Below are 6998 nucleotides of genomic sequence, written 5' to 3'. Positions count from 1 at the left end.
AGCAAAACATGGCAAAAGCAAGCAGGCAGTTGGACCTGATATTACTTTTATGACTTGAGAGTTCAGACCTTGTAAGAAAACAAAGTTGTTGGGGTTTCAACACAGCAGGACATCTACTGCCAGCCATGATGATTTGTGATTTTTAGGGATTCTTTTGAAAAACTGAAGTCCATGAGGATTTGCCTCAAGCTAATTATATTCTTCTGAGAAGAGAGAAAATGGAGAATTTCTGTCCTTATAATACCAGAAGACTCTTTCCCCACCCAGCATTCAGTGATTAACCACCTAACAAGACATCCCATATGCTCTGTGATTTATACTGGCTTAAAAAGGGCATTACTCCTTCATAACTGCCCAACTAGCCTTGGGATTTGTAAAAGTCTGACACACAATTTGACAATTTCCACTGACCTGAGTGAGAAACAGTCCTGCGGTGACGAGATCCCTCCACAGAGCACTACCACCAGGTAAGCAATCAAAAAGAGCATGCTGGCATGCTCATCTGGAGTGGAACACATGCCAGGAAGTGATGTTTTGTCATCTTCACACCTCCAAAATCATCTCCCAGATGTACGGTTTCTGCAGGGTTGGAAGGAACACTCAGATCTTTTATTAGTGTGCCAGTTTTGCTTAGTTGGCTGCTGGGGTTAAACCATGACAATTAAAAAGCAGCAGGCTTGTTTAATCCAAACACATTAGAATTATATGGAGAGACAAGTTGTATAAATGTTGAATTTGGCTTCAAGATTGTATTGGTACAGACAGATCCCTGTCTATGTAAATATATTTATTTGTGTATACATTGCATTTGTATGCTAAACACTGTATATATGAAGATTTCTGCCTGTGCTAGAAAGAACTAAGGAAAATTTATTTTCAAAAAAGACTGTGTTGGAAACGGTAATAAAACAAAAAACCTGGATTTTCATGGTTTGAGAAATACATCCAAGTGAAAAAAAAAATTAAAAAAAAAAAGGCAAACTTAACAACACATTGAATCTAAATTAATAGGAAGCAACATTCAGATACGCACTGCTTCCAAACTTTCCTCCATCCCTACCTTGCATTTTCAATTTTCATAATTTTATTTTGCTTTCAGCTTTCTTCTCACACTTCCACTGAAGGCTGCACAAATAGTGTGAATTATAGTGTTCCCTACATATTTTTCTTTAGGGAGATCTTTTTGTAAATATCTTTCAAATCATGTATGGTGCTATGAGCCACCTTGTCACTCTTTCACTCTGGAGAGAGGAGCTGATGAGAAGTGAGAGGTCACAGACATAGAAAATAAAACATAAGACAGATGAATTATTTGAATGAAAGAAGTGGGAGGTGATTCATTTTAGAGGGCCATCATAACCTCAAAACATGACCAAAATACAGCCACTGCATTCCCAAAATGTAAAACAAGTAGCAACCATTTTTTTTTCCAAAATGCTTTTGTGCTGTGGCAGATGACCAGAAGGTATTTACTGAGTTTCAAAGACAGCAGAAACCTGTTGTTTACCAAAAGATAGGGAAGGACTTGGGATATGTGGCAGAAAACACTGCTGGACCCAGTTAAAAATTCTTTCACCTCAATTTGACTCATGAAGAAGACTTTCAGTGGCAACCACATAGAGCAGTAGACCCTCTTCTTGATCAGGAATTGTGCCACGAGGTCCCAAATATAGCCAGTCACCCTCTGGCCCCATACCTCTTTAACTTAAACTCTCTCAGGCCTGTTACTCTCATGAACTTCCCTGGCATTTGTGTGGCAGGAGTAGGAAAGCCAGAAATCACTGCATTTGAGAAGCTGCTGTTAGGTGGAGAGGCAGAGCCATAACCAGTTGAGCAGACAGTAGCTCTAAATGATGCTGTCAGATATACAAAAGAGTTTTTACTTTCATCTGCCATTACTAAGCAGATGTGAGAATGAGGACTGCAGTTTTCCTTGGTATACCGTGTACTGTGTTTAGATACAAAAAAAACATTGCTGGTAACACATGAGGAGAAAAAAAATAAGAGATATAGCTTATGGGGAGGAAAAAGGAAAAACAAACAAACAAAACCAACTTCAATGACAGAAGTGGCAGCAGTGGTGCAGCCAATCTATTGCCAGAAAGGAGGTGTAAGGTAGCAAAAGGGATTAAATAGCAATGGAGAAGAGACAGTCGGTAGGCCTGATTGTGCTATAGCATTTAGCAACACAAATTATATAGCAGGGAAAAGCAAGCTGAACAAAAAAATTAAAGAATTTTCCACAGAACACCAAAGAAGCAGAGAACATGGAAGTCAGAGATAAAGTCTCATCTATAGCCCTGAAGGACAGAAAAATGGAGTTCCTTCTAGCTGGTGCAGTTGGAATTTGGTTTTTTTACCAGCTGATCAGGGGAAACTATGAACTTGTTCTATTCACATTGTGTTACTAGCTGTTTCTAGTTGAAGTCCAGAAGTTTTTCCAGAGCTGTGTTATACTTTATGAAGATGAAGATCAGGAAATAGACTAGAAATAGAATTCCTCAATCTTTCAAGCACGGGTGGCTGCCAGGAGCCTTGGATAAGTACCTATTTCTTGATTGTTTCTTGAGAATGAATGGCAGCATTGATAAGAGGTGATGTATTCTTCTGTTTTGGAAGGAAAATGAGAGAGTGGCAGCTGGGATGCGTGGGTGGGTGATACTGTAGTTGACAAGGAACTGGTAACCAACAAAAGAGTGGCTAAGAGGAAAGAAAAGATTTTTTGCTTAAGGAACTTAAAAAAATTATTCAATTTTGCTTTTGATGAGAAGGTTCATATGTCATAATCTGTAGTAAGGTACAATAGCTGAAAATTCAAGGCAGACAAACTCAAATGTATAATTGGCATTGAAGATAATTAGTCATCATGATGGATTATCTTGTTATGTTTCCAAACTATGTTTTCTTTTTCAGTTAAAATTTACTTACTTAATAAGAATATTTCAAAATCAAATTAGGCATACTCTAGGAATGCTTCATAGACCCCTTAGATGATTCCATTGCTAATTTAAAAATATAACACCTGTTAAAGATTAGTTTTCTTAATTTCATAGTACAGTGTATATAAGGATATAAATTATTTCTAGTATTTATAAAACTAATTAAAATTAAAACAACATGTGAACAGTTAAGAAGGCTGGTGAAGAATTTGCCCCTTTTGACCTGGCTTCTGCTCTTTTTATTAAAACTATTTAATAGTTTGCACACACTATCAGAAATTTCACTTTTGGTGAAAGCAGAAAAATTAATTACAGAGAGATATTAATGTAAACTGAGTGTTAGAAGATTTCTTCTGACCTGATATTATTTTTATTCTAAAGAATTACCAAACACTAAATAGTGTTTTGTTCCTTGTGAAAGGATGCTCATTTGTCCCTTTTTACAGATAAGGAACACAGCATCTGTACAGCCCAAAATTAATGTTTCCACATTTGCTTCTTTCAAAGCAACTTCTTTACCTCTGAAATTTGAGTTCCTTATTTAATTTGTAAGGCACCTTTTGTTACCCAGTTTTGCTAGGTCTTTTAAAAAAAGATATAGTAAAGATTATGAGAGAGGCACTTAGGAGGAAAAGGACAAGCATAAGCAGTTGTATGATAGGGAAAAAAAAAGAGGGGAATATTTTAATTAACTAAAAACAAAATATGATGCATGATAAAACCAAGAAGAAATGAAAATCAGCAGTAACAGTCCTTATCCCCTTCTGGCCACCAATCTAATAATTATCAGCTGATGATTTTACAGAAATTACTTACAATAAGTGCTTTTGAATTTTAGACTGTGTCAAGGATAATGTCCAGAGCATAAAAGATAGATTAGGAAAAGATGTGTAGGCTATTGTGGTGTATAACAGATCCTCAACACTGAGATTTATCCTACCTTGGTGGGGCACATTAGTCTTGTAGATAAATAATAGTGCTGACCATAAACTCTTGCTAAATGCAGAAAAAAAAGCACTACCAGTATTTCTGGGTTGAAACTGCTAGAAGGTTACAAACACACCTGGTAATTAAAAAAAATTAAAAGCAGAAAACAGCTAGCAAGAAGTGATAAATGGTCTGGGAGAAGTAAATGAGGAAGAATGCAGACAAGTGCAGAAAGACATATAGAGCGTTCAAATGCTAAGGGATGACAGACAGTTCAATGCAGATAAATGAAGTGCAATTATGACTTTGATGAGCCTTCGTGACACAAGACTATGCTTTGTTCGAGATAAAATATGAGGAATATAGATGAAAACAGATGAAAAAATGAGAGACAAGTCATTGTGCATCATTAATAAGAGATATGAAACAGAAAGAAAAAGACGAATCAATGCATTTAATGAATCTTAATAGTCCAATTGTCTATGTCTCTGGATTAGTATGTGCATGCTTCATAAAATATGATCATTTAGAAAAAACTGAGAAACAAAAGGGAGCTTCTTCATGTTCTGTTAAATATAAGGCGTCTAACTGAGCACTCGACTAGAAAAAGATCATTAGTTTCCCTGACTTCTGCTTCTTCATCCATAACTTTTTTAATCAAGATATGTAACTTGAACAATTGGCCAGGTGGTTTATGGATTTTCTGTACATTTCTCTAAAGTGTCAAACAACAGCATAGCCAGAAAGTAGCAGGCTGTTGGCACAACTATACCAAATCTCTGATCCACTGTGTCAAAAGTTGTGCAGTCAGTGTGATCTACTCAGCTGACTCAATAGTTTGCCCTGAAACATCGGGAGACATTTTTCATGCATTTATTTCCAAGTACAGAATTCCAGATTTGTCATAGTAACCAAATACGTAGAAAGCAATTTAATGGTCTGTCTTTTAGTACAACTACAGAAGAGATGCTCCCAAAGGATCTACTCACATGTCTCCAAGAACAGATTTCCTAGGAAGTGATGAATTTAATATCATCCCCTGCAAACCTGAAATAAGCCCAGCTAAGTCAAATAATTCTATCAGAGAATAAGGTACTTGACACTAGACAGTGGCCTGAGGCTACAGGCAGTGAAGAATTCACAGGTACTGACTGCAACAAGCTCCTTAGCTCGGGTATCACATGGCACAGACATTATTCAGCATTTCTGGGCAGTTTAAACATAGAAAACAAAAGGTGGGGGGTGGGGGAAGGAGGGGGAAACAATACGAACAATCCAATAAATCAAATAACTGCAACTTTAGCAGTAACAAAGAGTGAAATAAAACCAGAACTGTTAACTCCAATCTTTTCTTAGTCATGAAATTGAACATCCTGAGATTCAAAACCTGCATTTCTAATGGAAATCATAACAGCAATCTATTACATTTTGTGGAATTCTAACCCAGTATTCACTAGGAATTTGTTTCTTCCAATAATTATGTTGTTCACTTACTTTTTATTGGCCTGTCAATAAGTTTGTTTGGTTTGTTTTTTTAAATTTTTTTTCTAGTTTGAGGATTTGCATTCTTGAAAGTTAGAGACTTTTTATTTTAATCTTTAAATTAGAGCTGTGACTATTGACTCATTTTCAGTGGAGGATCAAGCAGTACTGGTTAAAGTTATTACCTCCCCCAGTTGTCCACCCATCCCTTTCCTCATTTTCCCTCAACAGGAAGAGCTTTTTTAGACTGGCAGCATCCCCTGATAGTTATCAGTTTACAGCCTAGCAAAAAAAAAAGGAAGCTGGAAATTGACCCTGACCAGTGCTAGTACATATTTTGCTGTCATCTGCAGAGGTTCAAGAATACATCTCATTAATAACTGCTGCAAAAATCTACCTGCAGGAGCACAGTAGAAATTTTTTATTAATAATTTCTTAAACCACTCAGTTTAGATGACTGCAAAAGTCTGCATGTCTCAAGCAATAGCCTAACTCTAGAAATTATTTCCATCACATTATCATCAGTTTTAAGAAAAATTATTATACAATTGTTCAAAATGGTAACAGTGTATTTCCTCTCTGAGACTGTTCAATCTCATGCACAAAAATGAAAAGATTAAGGGAGACATTGATAGCATTGGAAAAGAGCTTAAAAGTTTCTTACATGTAAATGAAATATTCTGTCTTTCAAATATGTAATGCAATAGACTATCCAGTATGGATTGGTAAAATGAACTATTGTCAGAGGAAAGAGCTTGAGCTTGTTTGTGAGTTTATGAAATGGCCCTTCAGAGAACTGATGTTCTGTATTCATCAGGTATTGCATGTTTTCAGTAAGTCAAGTGAACAGTTACTGGTGGCTAATGTCATAAATCCAGAGTCCTGGGGGAATCCATAGGCCCTGACTAGATCCATCCTTCCATGGGAACCCCCCTCCTCACTCCTTCTCTTCAACTCTTCTCTGTACAGGGGCTTTAGTCCTGTACCTCAGGGTTGACCCGATGCAGTCACTGCTGAAGGTGTGCAGGTCTCCAGTCCTCTCTTCTGGATGGATATTGGACAGTCATGATAACCTTCTTTCCAGTCTTGTCTCCATTCCTCTGTGAACCCTGAACCTGGATCTTTATCCTGGCATGCCTAATGAAACCTGTTCCAAACCCTCTTTTTGTCCAACCTGTCCCACTTCTGCAGGACTGGCTGAGGGCACTGCCTTTTTCTAAGATTGCTCTTGACTTCCAGCTCATCCTCCCTTTTTCTTGCTGTTCCTTACACCAAGTTCATCAATAAGCTGAAAATTATGAGAATGCTAAGACTGGCCATAACAGTCTACAATAGCCAACAATAACCTTTGACACCAGAGAAATCCAAGGACAATGACGATAGTATACAGTTAGCCTATTTTGTTCAATAATGGTTAAGACAAATTGTTTTTGACAATGCAAGAAACAAACACCATAAATATTCCAGCTTCTCTGAGCTTGCAGAAATCTGTCTCTCTGATGAACAAATGCTTACGAATATGCATATGCTTCAAAATTTTTTAAAAAGAGTGAGCCAAAACCTGAAAACTCTCCTCTCCCTAACTCATTATTTAGACTCACTAAAGTTCACCAATAAACGATTACACACTCAAGCTGCTTCATTTTCTCC

This window comes from Catharus ustulatus, chromosome 6 (genome assembly GCF_009819885.2).
Source record: "Catharus ustulatus isolate bCatUst1 chromosome 6, bCatUst1.pri.v2, whole genome shotgun sequence".
Lineage (NCBI taxonomy): Eukaryota > Metazoa > Chordata > Aves > Passeriformes > Turdidae > Catharus > Catharus ustulatus.
This window is presented reverse-complemented; position numbering follows the sequence as displayed.